Genomic DNA, 23116 nt, shown 5'->3' with positions numbered 1-23116 from the left:
AAATGATTTGAAGAAAATGCACAAATGAATGCTGGCCTAAGGTTACGTTCTTCAAAGTCTTTTATGTTGAACTCTATAAATATATTTGTGATAAATAAAAACATTACTTCTAAAAATAATTTCCTTTATATTAAATAGCTTGGTGCTATAAAATAAATATACTTTATTTCCTAATATTCCATTTACGGTCATAGATATGTAATTGAGAACAAATAGAAATAATTAAACAAAAATGACTTTAGTTGACTGTGTTGGTATACAAGCACCAGTTACAAACAAAACTATGAATAGACATTCAATATTAGACTTTTAAAAAGGTAATAGAGCTATTTGCCTTTCCAAGGAGGTAGAGAGCCATTAAGATTATTACTTTTAGTAGCTCATTTATATTTAATATAGCTGGAATATACTTCCTCACAGCAGAAAATACTTCCAACTAGATTATTTACATATTTGTTGACAAGAAATGTCACTTGATTTCCAAAACATATAAAATTTAATTTTAGTAATTCATTAAACAGTATCATGAATTTTCAATATGATACTCATAAAAGAATATACTAACTTGAATATAAATATGTTAAATACACTTGGAAATTGCTATCGAATAGATTGGCAACAATAATCTTCTAATTACCTTAATGTGGTTTTCAGTTGTTAAATATCCATGTTTTCTTCCTCCAATTTACTGAACATTTAAACATTTCTGGAAAAAAAAACATCAAAAAACAGACATTTAATTATTGCTGAAAAAAATACCTTATTTTATGGTCATAGTTGTAGAACTATTTGAATAAATTTTTATATTTCTTATTGTTTGCCAGTGTAGCTTTCCCCACAACGCTTAAGGTATAGCAGAAAAATCATGGTTTAAAAACAAAATTCAATTTACCTACGACACATTTTCCTCCATAGTCTAATTTACTATATAATGCTCACTGAGAAAAGGTAATGAATTTGGTATGTAAGAAATTTAAATATTTTCCTAATTAAAAGAACACATGAATTTTTAAAACATATTCCGAGATTTCCAATAAATTTTTTGGTTTCTTGTAACAGCTTCTTCAAGCTAAGATCCTAGAATGCATCTAATCACGTTTGCCTTAGACAGACTGCTGTGGAAGAAACAACAACTGGAAAACCCCTGAGTACATTTCACTACCTAATCATACATACACACACATATATACGAATTCTCCATATAGTAATGTATACATATGCTGAGACTGTAATTGTAATAATCTAAACAAATTCAGATTTCATCCATATTAGAAATACATAAGAGTTTACTTAAAAGGTAGATTTATAAGAGGGGTGGTCTTCATTTTCTTTTAACTGCCACAATATTTTTATATTTCTTTCATTATTAAACTAATAATCAACACGTCAGACATTTCACCAAATAAAGTTCTGATGTCCTTCAAAGAATTTTCTTTGGAATTTCAATGTTTTCTAATGTTTTTGCAACCAGTCATCAATTTTTGAACTTTCTAGCAAGTTATAAATGCTTTGTACAAACATCAGCTGCGTTAGTTATGATACTTAGTATTTGTTATGGTATTAGTAGTATTATGCTATTAGCTATTAGTATTATGCTATTAGCAGGAGGTTAATTAACCTTATATGTGCCAAAACAATGACAATTCATTATACATTCAAGTCTTACCTCAAATGGATAAGAAATTCAATATGATCATAGTGATTTGCATAAAATTATAATTAAGTTATCCTTTACAGAATCACTATTATTACCTACACACACACACACACACACACACACAAATTAGAGGGAAAATATTCACTAATAGAAGTATTATATTTGCCCTGGCCCTGGTGTGGCTCAGTTGGTTGGACATTGTCCCCTGCACCAAAAGGTCACTAGTGCCCAGTCAGGTGTGACTCAGCAGTTGAGCTTTGGCCTAGGATCCAGGGGATCACAGTTTCATTCCTGGTCAGGACACATGCCCAGGTTGCGGGATCAATCCCCAGCAGGGGGCATGCAGGAGGCAGCCAATCAATGACTCTCATTATTGAGGGAGGGAGGGAGGAAGGAAGGGAGGAAGGAAGGGAGGAAGGAAGGGAGGAAGGAAGGAAAATCACTCATTGCTTTCCTGGTCAGGGCACATGCCAGGGTTGTGGGCTCAATCCCCAGTAGGGGGCGTGCAGGAGGCAGCTGTTCAGGAGTGAATACCCTCAAGATTCTCAAATAGCAGCATACTGATTATTATTGTCTATATTTGATAGGAGAATATTTATAAGTAAAGCAAAAAATAAGCTTCCTTAAAAGAATTTTTCAAAAAATAAGCATCAGAATATCATAACACTATTGAATATTACTAAAAATGCACCTTCATATTCTGGTATGAGATTCCAAAAAATCCAGTAAAAATTAGTCTGAAATTGAGATAAAAAGATATTTTATTGTCTATGTATGACATTAATCACAAAATTATGTGACATCTCCTACTGAACTATTCAGTAAAATTTCATTAAAAAAATGCAGAAGTGACATGTACAAATATACTTTTAAAAGATTATTTGGTTGTCACTTAATAGATGGTTTTTAGTGTAAGATTACAGTGATATTTCTTTAAAGATGTGTAAAGATGGAGATTTTAAAAAAATTAAATGAATCTTTTTACTCATTCCATTCAAATCATTTTTCCAACTATTTTTTCCCAGTCTATCTATTTAGTCTATCGGTTATCTTCAAATAGCATCTACTTTCATTCTTTATTGACAGCCATCATCATGTACTACAACATTATCTCTGAGAGTGTTCAGATTTGTAATTCATCTCATTTTCAATACCATAATCCTTACAGCCATGTGAAGCGGGCAGAGAAGAAATATTTTCTATTTTACAGATTAGAAAGCTGTGACTTTCAAAGATTACCATGGTTATCATCTGATAGTGCCAAGAGGAGATTCCAAGGTATTTTTATCTTCATTTGGCCTCCTGCCACCCCATGTTTTCACCACAGGCCCCCATACCTAGCATATTGCAATGGTATTCTTATCACATCAACCTAGCCCCTCTCAAATCTATTCTGGTAAATGTCTGCAGGGTAATCTGAGACCTCATTTTTCTCATAATGGTTTTTTGCTCAGTAACCCACAAAAGCACCCTATTGCTATCCACAGAGTCTTGTTTTCAAGACCCACTACAGGATGAATGTTCTCTTCTGATGGAAACATTTTTTTGGACACTACTGCACCAAAAAGAATGTCCACATCAGCCAGCTTGGGCTGCTGATTGTGTCCTCAAACAGGTTATAATGGACACAGTGGCTTGTTAATGCAATCCCGTGCCAAGAATGCACTCTGCACTTGTCTACACTTATATACCAAATACCATAATAACACAACATAAGGTCTCATTCTCCCATGAAAGTAGCCTCAATACTCTGAACACAATCAAATCTCTAAACTCCTGGTGCATTTTAAATGGGGAGTGCACAGTTCAGTCCTAAATACACCACATTTTCCATGTGTGAAGTTTTACAAGTAAGCCATTATAAAAAGGAGAATGCCTTGGGGCAGCACTTTTAAATCAATGACAAAACTGGACAAAATTGCCAAAACCTACAGTTTCAGGACATGGAAACTGACTAGTCATGCAATAAATTAAGAAGTGTTTATTCTAGAAAAACTACTCTACTTTTGGTAATAACAGTGGTAGAATTTCTTCCTGAGAGATCCTGTAAATTTCTTCCTGAGAATTCTCCCTCCCATCTTTCCCTCCCACTCCCTGCTAGACATTTAGGTCATAAAGCAAATCAATGTTTTGCTATTAAGATATAATAACAAATCTTGATAAATTTAAAAGAAATGAAATTAAACAAAATGAGTTGTCTAAAATATATGTAATTAAATTTAAAATAAAAAATAATAACTTTTGGAAATCCCTAAATATATGGAAATTTAAATAAACACTGCTAAATATCCCATGTATAAAGAAGTCACAAGAGAAATTAGAAAATATTTTGAACTCAATCAAAACTAAAGAACAACATATCAAGCTTTGTGGAATGCAACTAAAGCAGTGCTTAAAGGCAAATTTATAGCTTTAAAATGCCCATATTAGAAAACAAGAAAGTGCTCAAATCTGTAACCAAAGCCATCACTTTAAGCGAGTAAAAAAAAAAAAAAAAAAAGAATAGCAAAGTAAACAAAAGGATAGGAATAATAAAGGAAAATGAAAACACTCCTGCTAATCATTTACATTATGAAAATCCTGCCTTTTCTAGCCTTTAGCATCTTCATATTTAATATAACAATTAGAATACATTATTCATAACTTCCTCCCACTGAAAAGATATCATTATTTGGAATAGTCAACAGATCTATAAAGGGCATAAATAATATACAGTACACGAAAAACTCATAGTTTATTATTAGGGGAAGAGAATTATAGATAATAATCCTCAAACCTTAATCAATATAGTACCCAACATTTTACTTAAAAATGGCTGAACTTTTTACCTTTGGTATAGATGAAAATCAAAATGTTATAACTAATACAGATAAGAGAAGAAATTTATCATGTTAACAATTGGTTTTCCAGCCTGAATACAGGGGAGAGGAGGGGAGGGGAGGGGAGCGGAGGAGAGGGGAGGGGAGGGACAGAGAAAATGAAGAGAAGGAAAGAACCCTTAATTAGTGTCCACTATATACCCAGCCACTGTGTGATATTGAGGACTGGAGAAATATATATAAAGTTCTTACCCTCATAGAGAAAAGCACTTATTAATTAAAACCAAAACCAAAGACAAGGCCTTTTACTTATTTCCTTTAGTTTACAATTCAGTTACACAGAGATATTTTTGCCTCCATAGAAGTAGTAAGGCCTTGACTAATCAGAAGTCCATGATATATACAACATGAAAACTCTCATCCCAGCAGGTATTTGGCTAAGACACTGTACTTGACTGGTTAGTTCTTCCATAGGTCTGCTTCTGCTGTATTCTTTCCATCTTGATAAAGATACTAAAAGGCAAGGATATTCTTCTCTTCCAAGTATCCAAAACTACCCAAAGCTCTCATACACAGAAACACCTCTTTCTTTGAGTCTGGGCTAGGACAGATTCACAGATGCTGTAGCTTATTCCTAGGTAAGGATCTGCGCAGCTATTGCCCTATGACATAATGAGGGAGGAAATGTGACCTGCTGTGAATCATTTGCCATCAGAAGGAGTTAGAGCATTCTGCCCTACACAGAAAAATGAGATGCTACTTATGATGGGGGAAAAGATGGTAAAATATACAACAGAGGTGACTATTAATGGCCAGAACCAATACCTAGAAAAGGACTCGTTGCATAGTGGAGATTCTGTGTGAGCAAGATGGGTTTAACGGCTGGGCCGGAGGGTTTAAACAGCCCACTGCTCTAACCCCAAGAAGACTTAGCTGGCTTCCAGGAAAATCATTTCCTCAGCAATGTACAGGGTGGTGCAAAAGTAGGCTTATAATTGTTTGTATGGAAAATAATACAATAATTAATGAATAATAAAACAAATATAAACTCACTGTTTCGCATACTCACAACTGTAAACCTACTTTTGGTTATGTTATTTTTGACTCTGCTTGAAAAATAACTTTCAAGTTATCAATGTAAAAAGCAATATTCAATTTAATCTTTTTTCCTCCTCAAAAAATCGCTGTTATCACTATAATTATACATAATATATTTGCATATTAGTCATGGCTTCCAAACATAATAATAGGAAATATTGAGTTTCTTTCACTTATAATAAAATGTATCTACTCTCTATACTTTTAAATAATCATTTTCTGGCAGGATACTCTGAAATCTACCTTATTTCTAATATTATAAAATAATAATTGTTAAAAAATACATACATTTGTATGTTCTATGACAGAAGTTCAAAATGATTTGGACAGCTGTCTTTATAAGTAATGAAAATGTAACAATATTTTAGTATTTGAGGAGTTTCATTAAGAGGATTATACAGATCAACATTCATCTGTTTCAGTTTCAGTAGCAATACAGTGAATTTTTAACAGTAAATATTTTTCAAAATACAGAGAAGTTGATGGAAAAAAATGTGGTCTCAAAATTCCTGTTAAAATATGAAACTACAATTCACAAATTATATGGAATTTTCAAATTATACCTCAACTAAGTGAAACTGATTGTTATTGCCTGTTTGAATATGCATCGTAAAACTCATACATGCTTTTGTTTAAGGTGGACATACAAAGAAAAAATAGTTACTTTGTTCTTTATAATAGATTTGTTCTTGAAAGATTGCATAAGAATTAATTCAATTTGAATGTATTGGAGATATTTGCTATTTAAATGATCTCTAAATAATTTTGAAATATAATGCATAAAAACTACCCTTCAATTTTAAACATTGCTCCATATCTCCTTCCCTTTGACACCACAGTATAACATGAAACATAGGTGCTAATCAACAGTATCAACCAGAACACCTTAGACAGTGCACTTTCTGACTCATGAGAATTATCTCAGAATTATGAATGTAGGAAATCTTGTGATGTTTTATTTAATGTTTAAATAAATAAAAATGCATCTTAAAAAATGCATTGAAGCAGGAATGCTGAAGAATCAAAAGGCCTTTTCCTTTAAACATTGCCCTATCCTTAATTATCAGGTTTTTTGTTCACAAATACGTACTTTCCCTTCATGGCTAATTTAGACAAATAAAACAACTTAATCTCAAATGATCAAATGTAGTGAAAATAGCCTAAAATTAAGTTATTGTGCCAATACATACTACCACATATTATTCACAGACTCATGATTGAAGTTTTTTAAAAAAGAGTTACTGGCCCCTGGCCCGGCTGGCATGACTCAGTGGTTGAGCATCAACCTATGAACCAAGAGATCGAGGTTCGATTCCCGGTCAGGGCACATGCCTGGGTTCGGGCTCAATCCCCAGTAGGGGGCGTACAGGAGGCAGCTGATCAACGACTCTCTCATCATGGATGTTTCTCTCTCTCTCCCTCTCCCTCCTTCTCTCTGAAATCAATAAAAACATTTTTTTTTTTTTTTAAAAAAAGGAGTTACTGAATTTTTATATACTTAGGTAGTTTCTGACTTGCAGTCCTAGAAAAGTGATTTTTTATCTCTCATGTCTAAGAGGCTGGATTGTCAGGTGATATCAACCCCAAGGAAAACCCAGTAGACCAGAATCCTAACTAAGTTGTACTGATGATGAAAACCTGGTGTCTAGTGAAGTGTTCTCCACGGTAGAAATGAGTTCAGATTGCCAAGTCGGACACTGGATCTCAGATGAGCTTTTTCCAAAAAATCCTCATTCTTTGGTCATTAAAAAAAAATTTAAAAACCAGTAAATGTATTCTAACTAAAGTTTAAAAAGCTTCTGAGGAGTGACCTCTGCAAAGTCTTTTGGGGATGTTCCAACTGTGCAGGCGACAGTGGGATCAAAAAGCAGAAAGAAGAAAATAAAAGCTTCTACACAGTGAAAAAGAAATCTGGCTAGAGCAGTAAACGGGATTAGCTTACATATCAAATATCAGACTTTCATTGCACTGCTACTCTGCTTTCTCCCCTTTTTTCTGTCCCATTCTTAGTTTGCCTGTAGTTCATCGGATGAAGCTTTATTTCTCAATTGGTAGGTGATTTTAAGCAGAAAATCTTTAGTACCAAGATCTTTTAAATGGTGTGTTTTATACTCCACAGTACTAAGTCCCTTATCTGAGATTCCAGCATCCAGAAATCAGATCCATCTAACATACAGTCCCAAATCTGGAAATACGGTGTTTTTTAAAGTAACACTGTACTAAAACTCAATGAACTTGACTCAAGGAGAGGCCCTCAATCCAGACTTAGTCATACTTTCCTATGGAGTTCTAACAAACAGAGTTCAGGAGATGCAGAGAAAGCATAGCGACAGGTAACAACTGCCTCAGATACCTAAAGTTCTGAGGAAAACAGAAACCTACCTCGAAAGAGCTCTGGGAACAGTTTTATTCAAAATGCCAAACACCTGGGGTGTTGCCACTGTGAGAGTGTGGATGTGTGTCTCAATTTTCTAGAAATCTTTCTCTATGTGAGGGAACCCCTACCCAAACAAGATTCTATATAACTGAAGTTTGACTCAGGTACAATTGAGACTAACTACAAACCTATAAGCTCAAATTAAACTGGTATTATAGACAATTAAGAGTTAGCCTTGATGAAGTGTAAAAGATAGGTGTATATGTGTGCATTTTACCAATCACTTCTGTGGACATTATTTTAAGTACATCTGTGCTATTTCTATATATCACGTATATATCATTTTAAGTTATTTTCATATCATATAACCGTGAAGGGGAAATACTTATCACTCTCTCAAAACAATGTTCGCTAGATTTTTTCCCTTAATTAATTGGTTTCTTTGGCAGGGGGAAGCCTATGTATTCTAAGACCTTTTAAAAATAATGAATGTTGCCTAAAAGCTATCAACACAACTCTTAAGTAAGGCCTATCAAACTGAAATAGTATTTTTCAGAATAACAAGTGAAATACCATAACACAAGGGAAATTACTTACCTATATTAAAATACTGAGTTTTTAAAATTTAGTTGGTACAGAATTAATTTACACTGTTGTTGAATAAACCAATTAATTTTACAGTATGCATTCAGGAGATATAGAGGAAATACTTGTAGTTAAAATAAGAAAATCATTTTGTTTACTTTTTCCATTAACAAGGAAAGTTAAATTCTGAAATTCGTATGGGATAAAATATGCAAATGTCCCCTGACCTGTAACTCTAGGTGAAAGGTTTTACATGTCCTATCCTTTCAAGGCAGTATTTAAAATCAAAAGACCTGCTTTTAGAAAACATAGCGATACATTTCTCTTTTCTTGAATGATTAGTACGTATATACCTGTAAGAACAGCATGCTATGTTATTACAGTAAAAAATGAAGATCAAAGACGGACGAAGTAATTCTGGGAGAGCAGCAGCAGAGAAGAAGTTTGACAACCTTGGCTTAAATCATATTTTTCACCCCCAAAATCAATGTTTTTCTTCTAATGCTTGGCAGAATTACTATTAATAGGCAAAAGCTTTTAAATTCTATATTTTAACTTGTAACTTTAACCTTCATTCTATTAAAATGAATAAAATTTTAAAATATATTTTAAAAGCAAACCTATTTATATATTTAGATTTCAAGTAAGAAAAAAAATAAACAGTCCAATAAAAAAAAAAAAAAAAAAGGCCACAGGAAAACGGAAGCTGGGCTAGGTAACAGAGCTACAAAACTGAATTAAACATTCCCCCTGCTCCCAGGACCCTCACAGCCAACTGTGAAAATTCTTAACAATGTGCAGTACTCATCATCTGAAGCTAATTTACAGCACTGGGGATAAGAATTACAATAGTAACACTAAACTACAGCAATAATAGCTTACGAGGTAAGCTAATTTAATTAAAACACAATTTAGATTATAATCTGGACAAACTGTGTTAATAGCACAATGGAATATGAAGGTATATGCACTAAAAATATGCCCTAAATATAAAATAGCTAATAAAAATAAAATCTTTCTCTGCTTCACCGCAGGCTGAGTCAAATGCAACTTGATCAAATTAAGCCAATTTAGGATACACAACTACTTAAAAGCCTGAGTCTACCAAGTGGTGAAGGCTAAATGGATTCAGTCCAAATCTGCTTGATTTGCTTAGATGCTATTTATTATGGCTATATTTTATGATACAGTAGTAAAAAATTACAAGGCGACATCCTGTTATTTTCCCTGGGAAAAGTGACGCAGATGCACCAGGAAAACTCAGTGCCAGGCTGCATTCCACTTGTGCATTTACAATGTGTCAAAAGACATTGACGTTTCTGTGGCTGACGGTAAAGAGGCCGAATGATTGCCTCTTAAATGTCCCATGAAAGTGTGGCCTTATAGAAATCTAGAACCTTTGCAGCATCTTTAGTGACATATTGGAAGAAGAGTTGTTTTAAAATAAAGTAACTAAGCACCATTATTTCTTAAAAAAAAAAAAAAAAGGTCTTTATTTTTCCCCTAAAACAGCTGCCCTATTTTCAGGAAAAGTAGCTAGCATATCATCAAACTGTAAATTGTAAGCCTTAATTCAAATCCGTTATCTATTAAGTCGTCCAATTTGTTGAGAAAGTGAATGAGCTTCACAACAGAATTAAGATAATAGCTTTTCTAAGCCCTATAAATATCATCTTTCCTCTTTCATCATTATTCTCATTAATATGCATTCATCAGTATGTTGAAAACCTTGCAGGCAGTCTACAGAATTCTAACTACACAAAATAGAAACACTCCTTTTTTCCAGTTATTTGAGAGAGAATAAGAGAGAAAGAAGAGATAAGGAAACTGGTTACTCGGTTAATATTTGCAGCGTCTAAGGATATAACTGGTGTTCTACAAATTCTACGCACTTTAGGCAGGAAACTATGGTGCTGCAGAGCTTGAGGACTTCCAAGAATTGCCTTTAGTTTTGCAGGAGAAGCAACCTCAAATTCGCTGCCATAAAACATCCCCTCCAAACTTCTGCTGATCCTAAAGCTGAGAGTTCCTGACATGCGAGGGCACCACTGCGAACTCCACCTGAACCACCAGACAGCCTACAGCAGGGAGACGCTCCCCTTGCCTCCAACGTGGGTGATGTCACTCTTGTCCAGATAGTTAAGCTCTACTGATCTTGAACATCAAGCAGTCTGTGTTTGCTGAGAGTCTCCTCTATGCCTTTCCCAAAATACTGGTCCCTTCAGCAGTCTCTGTAGAGCTAAAAAATATATACATTTTACATTTTCAAGAAGTCTGTTAAACTTGTGAGTGGCAGATTGTCTTAAACCTTTTGATTTTGTTTCGATGTTGTGATATCCAAAGTCAAGTAAACTCAATAGTAACAGTTTCCCTTTTATTTCATTTGACTGTTTAGCGCAAACAACTCTGGTTAGGGCGATGCCTCGGCAGAAGCCTCGGCATGATACTAATAATGCCATTACCATTGTTTATGGCTTGGGCATAATGATATTAGTCTACAATACCCATCGCATCTTCCATTCCCTTTACCAGATAAGCATTTTTTGTGGGGGTCATTTAGAGAATATCCTACTGTTTAATGTTCCCTTTAGAAATTCAATCTAAGGCTAACGTAATGTTTGTCATAATTGCTACAACAGTTTTAACAACATCAGAGCAGAATTTTTCTTTATTACATCTATTACAATATCATGCGCAACATAGCTGTTCAAAATCTGGTGATGATATTTAGATATGGTTACTGTTGAAAAGAACACCGCAAACCACACATTACAGTAACTATTACTCTTATTGAATTTTGGTGATCTCTCAAATGCCCTGTACTCATCTCTAACTCCAACCTGCGTACTTATGGTGTCCCACATCTTGAATGTTCTCCTCCGATTCCTCATTTATGTTAATGGCTCTATTTATTTGTTCATTCATTCTACAACATTTATTCAAAACCTGCTGGGATCTAGACACTGCACTATTGTATGTGTGATACAAAAATAACACGAGATCCCTGCTTTCTAAGAAGCTTGTGGAGGAAACAGTTGTGTAAATAAATATTCAAAAAATATAAGCTTCATTGTTTATTTTCAAGGAAAAAACAACAAAAACTGAAAGCACTGGAGATGCCCAATAGGTTTTTGTGCCAGGCAAACATAATGTTGCTTTATACAGTCAATATTTCACATGTCTTGTAATCATCCACTACATGATAAACCCCTAGAAGACAGGATCTACTATTTATTGAGTGCTTTGACCACTCCCTCAGTTATTTATCACTAATTATACATATAAATTATGAAATATATATGCAATAATAGTAAATAATCCATAAAGCCTGGTCCTGGAGCCAGGCTACTTATTTACAAATTCTAACTCTGACACTAGCTGCATGAACTTAAATGAAGTAAATGGTTTTGCTTCAACTTGCTTATCTACAAAATCGGAACTCTGAGCTATCTTGAAATGTCATTGAAAGATTACAAGAAGTAGCCCAAGTGAGAAACATAGAACTGTCTCTAGCACATAATAGGCACAGAATTTTAAGCCATAAATGTTACACTTTGTTATATATTCATGCTTTTAAAAATCATAACTTATAAAGTAAGTAACATTATCACCATCAAAAGATAGTGGTTCTGCAGCATAGAGAATGTAAAACATTCTGAACACGAGAGAGTTACTAAATGACAGAGTCACAAGACAAAATATATCTACAATATTCAAAAATGACAAAAATAAAAGGCATATTATTTTGGGTGTCATAATTTATATGCTTACAACCATTTCTAGGGATGAGTGAGTATCACTACCAGGAAAATATCTGGCAGAGTAAAAAAAAGCAAAATTTTTTCAAATGTTAAAAAAGTCATAAATAGCTAAATATAACTAGCTTCAATTCAGTTGATTTTTTTAAACTGAGGTCTTTGTCTCAGGACCTCTGACGAAGTAGAGATATTGGTGTACCCTTTATTAATGAACAAAAAACAGAACATTGTATAATCGCTTCTGATATTTTGTATGACGCCCATCGTAAAATACTTAATGAAATTTACATCTTCAAGTCTTTTGAAATAAGACTATAATCATATAAAATTTAGATAAAAGAAGCATGGCAATTTAAATGAATTATGTACTTGTTTTTGTTTCTGATCCAGTTTATATTAATCATTTAATTAATTAATTTTGTTAGTTCATTAGTTAAATTTGTGCTAATAACTTCCTTCTATAGCCTTAGAAAAAATAATTACAAGATTTTTCCAGCAATACAACAATTTTAGAAATATAATAATCATTTCAGCAATTGAAACAAAAAATTCTCTTCAGAGGAGTAGGAAGCTAGGACATCTCTAAGAGCGTCACTGGGCTTACACAATGATTATCACAGTATCTCCTCTAAAATGAGTATTATTTAGGACAAATGCTACTCATATCAACAAACTGTGTAAACAGAGAAGCTGTCATTCTAGTATCAGGTATTCAACAGAGTTCTAAAGGAGATATTTCCAATTAGTTAAGCTAGACAGTTGTATCAACAATACACGATTTAAATTCAGGGCAAAGGCAGTTAAGGGCTGGCTGGTCATGGGACAATGGTGTCAATAGGTTATGCTGGGAATTAAAACACAGGAGGAGGATATTTCACTGGTAAATGGTTATGCAAAGCTTCGAAAAATAGACATTAACCATAAACATCAAGTACAGTACTGCAGAAGTGTCCAGGAAATAATCCTATGTTCTTACATATATATTTTTTTATATACAATAAAAATAGCATTTTCAAATATATACTTGTATCATAAAAGAAACTATCCTTTCTCTCTACTTCAGCTCACATACATTTAATAATTCCTTTAATTGTTTTAGATATTTTTCTCAAATTTTATGATTGAATATATGTTTGAAAATGCATGCTTATTTCTAAAAATAACACTGAACTGTCTGGTATTCTTAGGAACTGAAAGATTAACGGTCGGTGGTATTATCCAAGGGGAAGGGCTGAGTCAAACAGTATTGGGTTCATGATGGCAGAAAACTAAATATGGGATGGCAAAACAAGACAGAGCCTAGAAGAAGCAACAGGAGAGCCTGGGCTGGGCTGCTCCGGCTCACAGAGAAGTCAGAGAGTGAGAAGGGGGCCCTGGAGACAGGTTCAGGGGGCAAGCCCTGGATGAGCTGCCACTGCCCATTGCTCCCTTGCTTGCAATTCTCGGAGGGATGGAGATGGCACCGGTGTGTTCTCCTGGGGGGAGCATATGCTGGGCCCTTTGTCCTGAGCTTATTTATCTCTTTCTTGCAGGAGGAAAACTGAGGGGAGTTCTCAGAGGAGTGTCCCTAGAATATTCATCAGCTTCCCAGCTGTGCTCTTGCAGGGTCATGGTCTCCACTGACGGGTAGGTGCCAGGACAGGGGGTCATTAGTCATTGTAGCTGCTCCTGAGGCAGCCAAGGTGCCACTTGTCTGGTTTCACTGCTTATCTGGGCCTGGAGCTGAAATACAACTGGGGCCTAGATGTTATCTTTGGGGAGGAAAGCTCAGGGGTCTAAAGCGCATGACTAGCGATATGCTAGGGGAAGACAGATTACCCTGGGGATAAGGTTCTTGCTTTCCCAGTTTCATCCCTTGCTAGACATCCAGGGCTTCCTGTTTCTGTACCCTAGTCTCTGTACCTGGGTTTCTGTACCTGGCCCACCTAACAGTAATGTTATATCTTTTTTTTTTTTTTTTTTGCTAACTTTAATTTACAAAAGTCTATCATAGTTTTCTATATTTCCTATTCTCTTTCTGCCAACTCATATGGTTTACTGCTTCCAGAGTATCTGTCCTAAAATACAGGTAAATTCACGGTAAAAATAACTAACATTACTATGTGCTAGGCCCTGTTCTAAGCCCCTTTGCATACAGTGACTCATCTACTCTTTACCATATTATGAGAGTAGCTCTCATTTCTGTCCTGGTTTTAAGATGTAGCGATGGAGACCTAGACATTTATTAGTAATTGGCAGGGCCCGGACAACAAATCAAGCCCATTTAACCCCATATCCCATGTTCTTAACCACTTCATTTTGCTTTCTACTTTCTTTAGCTGGTTTAATGCTATTTATACTTCAAGGTTAAAATCAAAAGCAGATATTTCAATAAAGCTTTTGGCAATCATGCAATCAGTCAAAGCAAAGCTTCCCTCTCTCTTCTCATAACATGTAGCTACTCTTCTCTGATCCTTACTGAATATTCCCATATGCCAGGCACTGTTTCCATATATGAATCAGCTCACAAATGACACAGGTAATATAATTATCCCACTTTATGAATATGAGAAATGAAAGCCAGGGACATTTTAAAAAGTCATAGGAAGTCCCAGGGCTGGTAAAGCGCTCAAACCAAGCAGCTGCACTCCCATATCAAGCTCAGCACACAGCATTCTATTCCCCATGAGAAAGAACACAACGGGTTAGGAGCACTGGGCTCATAGCTGGGTCTCCTCCTTATTAGATCCATGGCCTTTGGTTGGTTGCAGTACCTCCTAGCCTCAGTTTCTTCACTGGTAATATGAAAATAAAAAGGGTGTCTCTCTTGGAATATTGCATGCAGAACTAAATGTGAGAATGCAGGCACATGCTCACCAAAAACAAACAAACACACACACAAAACTTAGCTGCTGTTAGTATTGTTACTATCATATGGCATTTTCATCCTTCAAGGAAGAGCTATTTGAAAGTAATCATATACATACTCAAAAACGTATCTCACCCTGGCTTATGTGACTCAGCTGGTTAGAGCGTTGTCCTGTGAGCACAGATGGGTGGCAGGTGCAGTTCCCAGTCAGGGCCTACACCCAGGTTACAGTTTCCATCACATCAGGTTTCATACGGGCGGCAACCAATCGATGTTCCTCTCTCTCTCTCTCTCTCTCCTCCCACCTTCCTCTCTCTCTCGAGTCAGTGAAAAACATATCCTTTGATGAGGATGTTTTTTTAAAGTTGTATCTCTAGTATTTATTGTGCAGCAAAAAGATGCTCAAAATGTCTGAAGAATTTTAGCCTTCGCTACGTTACTGTCAAGTAGAAAAGTCCCACTGAAATATGTTGCATACAGCAGCCATTCTTATGCATCTAAAATCCAAATTCCTCTTAGAGTTGAATTTATAGAGTCTTATCTCTAATAAACAGCTTTTTTTACATTGGGTTATTATAAAACTGTATTCAAAGTTATCTTAGAAATAGTTATAATCTTTAAAGTCATAACATGGAACTGTCTAGCTCCCAAGTCTACCTGAAGCCAAGACTATTTCCTTATGACAACCCTCTCAGGGATCTCTGTGCGGTCCTACATCTCATACATTTTGCTGAATGAAAGAAAAAAAAATACTCTCAGTTCTAAGCCTCTCTCCACCAATAGGAGAGTACCGGGTAGGAAATTTGGGGGATACTTCTCTCATAAAAACGTCATCAAGATGTGAAACATACTGCAGATAAAGTCTATAGTACTATATATAACACTATGGATAGTAATTAAAACATTAACATGATAGTATAAGTTGTGCACTAAATATGTACTAAGTAATCTAAAATGCATTCAGTAAATATGTAATTAATTCAAGAAATTTATTGAGTTTCAAATACACAGTATGTTTCACCATGTGCATGATAACAAAAGTATGGATTTTAAATTTTTAGAGATTATGACAAAAGAATCTTTCACTGAGAAGGTGACGTTTGAGTAAGAACCTGAAGGAACAGAGGTAGCAAGCTATGTGGGTACCTATAGCAAGAGCATCCCAGGCAGAGGCCCTGGGGCAAGAGGTGAAAGGATGTTTAAATAGCAGCAAGGAGGCTAAGAGGCTGCAGAAGAGTGAGAGGGAAAGAATGGTAGGAGGAGGATCAGACAGCTAACAGGGAGCTTAAACCCTAATTGTGGTGCAACTTTGCGCTATTCATACTTGTCTTGTTCTCCTCGAGACAGAAATCCACCGGAAATTTTTGAGCAAAGTAAAACTATATGACATGTTGTAGAATAATGACTCTGGCTGTTGTGTTGAGGACAAATTATAGGGGACCAGGTGGACTCGTGAGAAAGATGTGACAATACTCCAGGTGAGTGAGGACGGCGGTTTGGTTGCAAGGGGGTGGCAGCGGGCGCGGTGGTAAGTGGAAGTCTAGGTGCGCACAGGGTAAAGCCAATGGGATCCGCTTGCGAGCTGTGTGTGCGAGAAAGAGAAGCCCACGTTTTTTACATTTGCAACTGAAAGAAAGGTCTTGCCATTTTTGAGACTGTGAAAGCTTCAGGAAAAGTCATTTTAGGCGTGCGGAGAGAAAGGAGAAGTTTCATTTGGGGCACATTAAACGAGGCATCTATTACCAAGCCCAGTGGGCGTGTTTGAGAAAGAAAGCACACAGGTGAGCCTAGAGTGGGTGTACACGTTTGGGCTGGAGACAGAATTTGGGAGTAATGATCATTTACATAATATGTAATACTAAACTGGAAGAGATCACCAAGGAGGTAAACGCAGGAGGCAAACAGAAAAGAAACCAAGACTGAGCTCTGAACATCTCCACGGTTTACAGGCTGTGGGCGATGAACAGAAACTCCTGAAGAGCACTAAGGACCACAGCAAAAAATCACAAGGGATTCTAGCGACACACGGCGACCCGGGAGACGGCTGAAAAAGGTGTTTCAAGGAGAGACGGACTATGAAAGGCCCCTGAAGGATCAAGACGACGGGGAAAGTGAGAATTCATCTCAATTTCATAACATGATCACTGAAAAGAATAGCTTGGGTAGAACTGTCAGATTGAAGCCTGAGAGTTACGGTTTTAAAAGGTGGGAGGAGGAAGGTTGCATCAGGGCCTTCACCCTCCTAACTGCACACGACTCTCTAGGAGAGTACAGAGGGGAAGGAAACTGCCCAAAATTAATCATTCTGATTCCAAGGTCTGCACCAGAACCTCTCCACGGTACGGTGGTTCCCTTCACATATCATATGTAAATGAAATCCTCCATCATGTATATATTCAATATTAGCTCCTAGGGTTGTTTACTGATTTTTGCTTTCTTCCAAACTGATCAAAGCATTTATTGGTTTTAAACAACTTTCACGTGTATCTTAAAATTGTCATATCTGTATATTTTAATCAAGAGACTCACCAGTTATTAATGACAAATTGCTGCAGAAAATTGTGACTTTTGATGCCTAAATAAAACCATCCCCAATATGAAAAATGTAAAACAGTCTTAAAAATACTTATAATACAATGTGAACTAAAGAAAGCAGGAAACCAAGGTAGATATATGTAATATTATGATTATGTTTTCAAAATAACTACAAAAAGAGTAAAATAAAATATATTAAATCTTGTAAAAATTTGGTGACTTTGTAAGTAAAAAGTTCTCAACTAATTGGGTTTTTTTGTATTTGTTACTTAAGAGACATGCACTAGTATGATAATAAAAAATATCAACATGTTCTACTATTATCAGTCGATGTAACAAAAAATTCTATAATTCTAATTATGTATAGTGAAATCCATGCCCTTAAACAGTTTTCTTATTCTATATTACTTTAATTAGTATCATATACAAACTGAAATATATATTAACTTTAATAAGCAATTAATTTAGTATATTCTAATTGTGAAATGAGAACATATAACTATTTGATGAAAAAAGGCTAGGGTCATAACTTTCCCCAATCAACAGAATAAAAATAAACTTTCGACATCCCTAATGCCAATGGATAAAGAACTGAATTTGTACTGACAGAGTATAAAATCAATGCCACTTTAATTCACTAATTCAATCATCTTTGCACAAATAATCTGGTCAAAATTTTATTTGAAAAAAATATAAAGTACCATATTTTGGCATTAAATTGTATCACAAAATTGCCAAATACCAATGTTTAAGCTGAGATACAGCCTGAAAGTGCTCAGTGAGGAAAAGTGCCCGCATGTCAAACAGAAAAAAACAACCAATTTAGGGCAAGACTTTGCCATAATGGCATTTTAATTGGTTATTTCTTACACTTATCTTTCCCTGCCTATTGATAAATAATAAAATGTATTTGCAAGCCGTGGCTTTATGAAAAGAAACTGCAAGGAAATTTTTAATGTTTGTTTTTAATTTAAAATGAGACCAAGCAAAGAAAATTAAGCAAAAACTGAAGAAGCTATTTAATGCAATGACCTTGTCAAATATTCCATGGAATGAATTGTGTGTGCTTCACTAGAGTATTACAAATGCTTACAAAAATGAAATAAAAACTATGATTAGCATTATGGAAATGAACAAAAGCTATTGTATATGGTCATTAGTTACATAACTGAATTCCTTCCTCTTTGAGAAAATATAATATTGAATTCTTCATCTTCATATGTGGAGTCATTTTTACTGCATTAAGAGAAACAACGTTCCGTTTCACTAATACCCAAGTACCAAAGGCGGCACATTGGGTGCAGCCCTAAGGACTGTGCGGAATCCCGCCGCTTGTTCCTCGAGGTGTCAGTGCATTGTCCCCAGCATCACTGTCTGGAAGCAGGAATCACAGCCTCACCCGGACCCCGGGGAGAGCGCCTGTGCACACAGTGGCACAACTTCTTATGCTCTTCCACTTGGGGGGACGGGGGGGTTATCACGGATAAAAGAAAACAAACTTGTGGTCAAATTTGTATAAAGTCCTCTATCACATTCTACATATAAGGATCTAGTGTCAGAGTTTTCGTATGGAAATGGCACCCACATATACATTTGTGTGGGTCAAGTTATAAATTGTTAAATTTTTATCATTACTAAATTTTAAACCAACAAGAGGAAACAAATTAACACATTAACTAATATATTCAGAATTAAACTCCAAAACTTGACTATTACGATGAACATTATCTCTGAAGCCAAAGCACTATCCTTGAGACAGAAATTTATTCTTCATTCGTTTAACCAGCATTCAGTGAAATCTGCCAGATACCTGACTCCCACAGGAAGGTGACACAGCTGTGCTGAGGTGAAATGGTCAGCAGCTAAATACTACATTTAGTATTTAGCAGCAGTAAATACTAAATACATATTGAAGAGAGGGCGGGTCAATATCCGCTATGGCTGCCAAGGCGTATTTGTCTAAATAGACGTGGAGACAAAGTAACATACCCTCCACTGATTAAAAATACCCAATTTAATTTCCAAATTGCCAATTGTAGAAAGATAGGTTAAATGGAGGTTTCCCTACTTTGATATATACCTTCACCTGAGAACTTAAGAAGTGCTTCTAAACCAAGTTCAACAGCTGTGCTTATACATAACAGGAGCCAACTCAACTTTTGAGGAGTGAATAATACATTATTATTATTTAAGGATTGAGACATTACTAAGAGATGGTTGTGGATTATTCTGAGAGTAAAGTACATGTCTCTGAGAGGAAGCCTTTTTAGAAAAGGCTTAAAGTTAATGCAAGAATATTAACAAAAATAATTATAATATAATGCACACAGATGTGGGGCGAGTTTATAGTTGATGAAAATATTTTATCTACTTGACCCTTATTACATTTCTGAGCAGCAAACAGATCAGATTTCATGTTGCCAAATTTTTACATGAGAACGCTGAACCTTAGTCTTGTCCCATTTGCTATTACCCATCAGGCAGTTAAGGCATTGGTGTTAGAAGAGAAAGGTCTCTATACTCCTATTTTCATAAAGTAAATCTAGTCTTTATATTTTGACTTTTAAGAACCTCAAGGACCTAAAGGGCCAAGGACAAATTATGCTGGTCCATTGACCTTAAATATTCCGATCAATTTAGACTGTGACTGTGGGAAAAGTTGAAACCAGAGACTGACCGCTCCAGCAAGTACAAACTGAGAAGAAAAAAGAGGCCATAAAACTATACCACTGTTCAAACCAAGGCAGAACAGAAACTCAAGGTGAATGCTAGAGGCTTTTTAAAGAGTCTTAGCAAGGTCATGCTGATAAATGGAAAGGAATACGACTTGGAACTACTAATAAATCATGCTAATTTCTTCAGAACCCACTGCCCAGGCCTCTCTGAACCCAAAGGTAATAGCCAGATCATTACCATTCCTGATTAATAATTTTAAAAATTTTATATATCTTATAATAGCTTACTGAGTCAGAGTTCTAAGTCTGTATTCTATTTGGGTGACTACAGCACCAAAAGAAAAAGTCTTATCCTCACTGGGTAAGAGGGGAGTTTACATGAAGTAGATAATATAAGCCTTCATGTCCATTTACCAAATATACAACCTCAGTCATTAAAATTTCTGCTCAAGTTAACCCTTCCCTCATTCCTGTAATTATCTGTATTGCCCTTAACATAAAGTTTTCTTAAACGATTTTGTTTTTGAAGGTCATTTTATATTGTATGTAGTTTACTTAGAACTTCCACTACTTGGAGCAAACTATTGTACAGAAGCAGCACAGTTTAGTGGTAATAGGATGAGCAATAAAGCTAGACTGCCTGGGATCCCATTCCTGACCCTCCAATTACTAAGACAAGCCACTGAGTTTCTCTATACCTCGGTTTGTTCTCCTACAAAAAAAAAATGTACCATTGCCTACATCATAGGGTTCTTGGGAAGATTAAGAGTTAACACAAGTCCATCACTTAGACCACACATGGTACATACACAACCAATAACCATTTGGTATCATAGTTATTATTTACATATTAAATGTATCTGAAAAAAAGGAAAGAGGCAAAAACAAACCATGGCTAGGTGTGGGTTCTACCTAAAAAAAAGTGAAAATGAAACTATTAAATCCATTTGTGGTATTAGAAAGACAGGTGGAAAACCATACAAGTAAACTTTATTACTAAAAAATACATGGTGAGTCCTGAATGCATTAAATACACCTACCCTACCAAACATTATCGCTTAGCTTAGCCTTGCTTAAAACATACTGAGAACACTTACTTTAGCCTCGCTGAGGAAAATGATCTCACTGCCCCGCCCAGCATCACACGGGAGTATCACAGTGCATGCTGCCCGCCAGGGAAAGGCCGAATCCAAAGTATGGTTTCACTGAATGTTTAGTGCTTTCCCACCATTGCAAAGCCGAAAAATCAGAGGTCAAACCATTGTAAATCAGGAACCGCCTTAGTTTTAATGTTTGAGGAAACTCCACACTGTTTTCCACAGCAGCTGCATCAGTTTACAACCCCACCAACAGGGCTTCTTTCACTCAACATCCTCGCCAACACTTGTTACTCTTGTCTTTTTGAGAACAGCCAGTCCAACAGGTGTGAGGCGCTCTCTCATTGCGGTTTTGTTTGCACTTTCAGAAATGGGTTCTTTAGTGCAAGGTGAACAAAAGATGAAAAACAGTATTGCTTTCTCCAAGGTAGGGGGAAATATCTGTTATGTTTATATGACAAAACCACAAGACATACAGGAAGCCTTGGTCACTCTAGCCACTCCAGTAACAAGTATTTATTGAGCACAGGCTTAGTGTCACAAACAGGAGGCTAGTCTAGAGGTATCTGCCCTTCCTTTTTCCCTAAAGGAATCTTCAAGCGCCATTAACCAGTTAATTAGTCTTTCTTTCTACCTCATTTTAATATTCTTCTTAATTTTCAATGCACTGATGTTAAGAAGTCTGAAAGGGAAAGAAGGGGCATATATAAGGAGGGGAGCCTTGTGTAACCTACTTTCTCTCTAACCAAGATTTTACCACATCCTACCCTTTATCTCTTTCTGTGCTCCAACTAGCTTAGTAATGTACCACAGTCCCCAATTAGAATTTCTGAACCATTCAATATTTTGTTCAGGCTTTTTGTTGTTCTAATCAAATTATTTTCAATTTTATCCAAGTTTTATATATTTTTTTCAATACACCTGCCAAAAAACTCCACAACTTCTCAAATCAGCACCACAACACAAAGTTTGACAGTTCTACCTATATTTAAATTTTTCAACTCTAATTATATGCAGTAATGTCACATATTAAATTCCTTCTTTGTCTGTTGCCCTTTAACAAATTTGATGTCAAAACCTGAATATAAACATGAAGGTGATATGTGGGAAAACAAAATTAGCTGCTCTGTGTTTGTCCTCAAAGTTGTAAGTGATTAACTTAGAAAAGTTTACATAATTGATTAGAAAATGCATAGGCAAGTAATAGAGACAAATGTTTTCGAAAGATAAAGGTACCAATTAAGATACCTCCTTCGGATGAAAGTGAGAACTAATAATGGTTATGTTACATGATATTTTTATTCATATCTACAAATGTCTAAATAACTTAATGGGATTTTTACCCTGATTTCCATGGAAACACATGTAACAAGTTAAAATTCATTAAAAATAGAAACTGTGTAAACTTGCACAGTGTAATATATTTACAGATATACATGTATGTGAATATAGCCATACACACATCTCATATATACACATATATACATATAAATATGTGAAAGTAAATATATACAAAGAGCTGAACAACATAGGCTTGAACTGCATGGGTCTAAGTTATCAGTGGATTTTGTTCAATAAATACAGTTGGCCCTTCCTATCTAAGTTCCACATTCACAGATTCAATAAACCATGGATAGAAAACAGTATTTTCACAGTCCCAGCCATGG

At 35.5% G+C, this 23116-nt stretch overlaps 1 protein-coding gene across 11 annotated transcripts in view; it reads right to left on the bottom strand.

Annotated features, from left to right (window-relative positions):
- Window positions 1–23116, bottom strand: part of ADGRL3 (adhesion G protein-coupled receptor L3) — a 698136-nt gene that overhangs the window by 535754 nt on the left and 139266 nt on the right. For all 11 annotated transcript variants that reach the window (XM_081145463.1, XM_081145466.1, XM_081145468.1 and 8 more), the window contains exon 2: window positions 638–706. The gene's annotated coding sequence lies outside the window, so the exon portion shown is untranslated. The remainder of the gene's footprint in view (window positions 1–637; window positions 707–23116) is intronic.

This window comes from Miniopterus schreibersii (genome assembly GCF_964146895.1).
Source record: "Miniopterus schreibersii genome assembly, chromosome: 1".
Taxonomy (NCBI): Eukaryota; Metazoa; Chordata; class Mammalia; order Chiroptera; family Miniopteridae; genus Miniopterus; species Miniopterus schreibersii.
This window is presented reverse-complemented; position numbering and strand designations above follow the sequence as displayed.